Consider the following 2,177-nt stretch of genomic DNA (forward strand, 5'->3'; position numbering starts at 1 on the left):
AGGCTCCACGATTAAGCCAGGCAGCTACTAGAAGAGAAGGAAGAGTTGTTTCTAAAGGGGCCTTGTGTCTTTGTGCCTGGACCACTTCCAAGGTGGGGAATCACCAACCCTTTGAGACCTCAGGTTTGGGTGGGAGCTCCCAAATCAGGAGCTGAGGCCACTCCGGCTGCAAAGGAGATAGGGCACCCTCTAGCGGCAGGCCTGGCCCTTCCAGGGCGAGGCAGAAGGGCTGGTACTCAGGAACCTGTTCCAGGGCCTGCAGATACCTGGAGGAGGGTGTTGCCTGGTTTTGGTCCAAACAGGCAGGCTCTGGGCAATTGCAGGGATACTAGCTTTCAAACCCAAACCCAAGGGCTTCCCTGGTGGCGCAGTGGTTAAGAATCTGCCTGCCAGTGCAGGGTACACAGGTTCAAGCCCTGCTCCAGGAAGATCCCACATGCCACAGAGCAACTAAGCCCGTGAGCCACAACTACTGAAGCCTGCACGCCTAAAGCCCGTGCTCCACAACAAGAGAAGCCACCGCAATGAGAAGCCCGTGCACGGCAATGCACAGTAGCCCCCGATCGCCATACCTAGAGAAAGCCTGCGAGCAGCAACGAAGACCCAACGCAGCCAAAAATTAAAACAAGTAAAATAAATAAATTTATTAAAAAAAAACAAAACCCAAACCCAAGAAGTGATAACACAGACTCTGCTGATCAGTGACCTGGTTTAATTAAAAATAAGTCCATAGGGCTTCCCTGGTGGCGCAGTGGTTGAGAGTCCGCCTGCCGATGCAGGGGACATGGGTTCGTGCCCCTCCGCGGAGCGCCTGGGCCCGTGAGCCATGGCCGCTGAGCCTGCGCGTCCGGAGCCTGTGCTCCGCAACGGGAGAGGCCACAACAGTGAGAGGCCCACGTACCGCAAAAAAAAAAAATAATAAGTCCATAGAAGGAAGGTGAGCCATCAATGAAGGCCACCCTGAGCACCACAGAACAGGTGTGTGTGTGTGTATAAGCACCAGGTGAGACAGACAGAGAACCTGGACCCACCCCTGGGGGAGGGGAGGCCACAGTGCCCGTCCTATGTATCACGGCTCCTGCCAAGAATGTCCCATCAACAGGGGTCCCACCCCAGGCAAGACCAAGCAGACCCAAACCAGAAACAAATTACCTCTTAGCCAATGAGCACCTCCACACAAGTTTGTCCTAAGATAAGCTGGAGAAACCTCAAATGGAAATCTCCAGAATGTTGCCGCCCCCCCCCCCACTCAGCTCTGAATCACTGGCTGCAGGCTGCACACAGCAGCACCAAGGACATGCAAAGAGGTGCATGGTGGGCACATGGTATATATGGCCCAGGTGAGGGTATAGAGCTCATCACAGGATCCTCAGATAACTGGATCCAGAGCAGCCCCGGAACATAAAATGTGAAAGGTTTCTACAGCAGTGGCAGGAACACACGACTTGGACCTTTATATTTTATATAAAGCAATATAAGCAAAATTGATTTATAAGCAATAAAAGGGTAATTCATGTATCCTCTTTGAGCCAAAAATTCTTCATGTACAAAAGAAGAAAAAGCTGCCCTTTTTACTCATGAGGCTGGTTTAAGGATCAAATGAGATAAATTTTTTTGATGTGGACCATTTCTTTAAAGTCTTTACTAAATTTATTACAATATTGCTTCTGCTTCATGTTTTGGTTTTTTGGCCCCGATGCATGTGGGATCTTAGCTGACCAGGGATTGAACCTGCACCCCCTGAAGGCGAAGTCTTAACCACTGGACCGCCAGGGGAGTCCTGAGATAAATTTTTTGAACTGATGCTTTGGCTTTAAAATATAAAGGATTTGGATTCTATTTTATAATAAATCTGTTTTTAATATAAAGATGTCTACCTAAAATCGTTGTATAAAATCAATTCCAGAAAGACAGATTCACCATGTTTGCCCTGAGGTTTGTGGGCCCTGCCCACCACTCTGCACCCCAGTTGAGAAGGCCCGAGCCATTCACTGGGCACACGAGTTGAGCTGGGCTGCCTGCTCTGGTTAACGCTCAGACTGGTAGTGGGTCCCCCTGGGACTGGGATAATCCACAAGTGGGTAATCAAGAGGTCATGACACAAGCCCCTCCCCCTCCCTCCCTCCGTCCTCTTCCCTCCCCCGAGGGCTGCACAACAGAGGCCAGTGCTAAACTCC

The sequence above is a fragment of the Leucopleurus acutus genome (assembly GCF_964270905.1).
Source record: "Leucopleurus acutus genome assembly, chromosome: 5".
Lineage (NCBI taxonomy): Eukaryota > Metazoa > Chordata > Mammalia > Artiodactyla > Delphinidae > Leucopleurus > Leucopleurus acutus.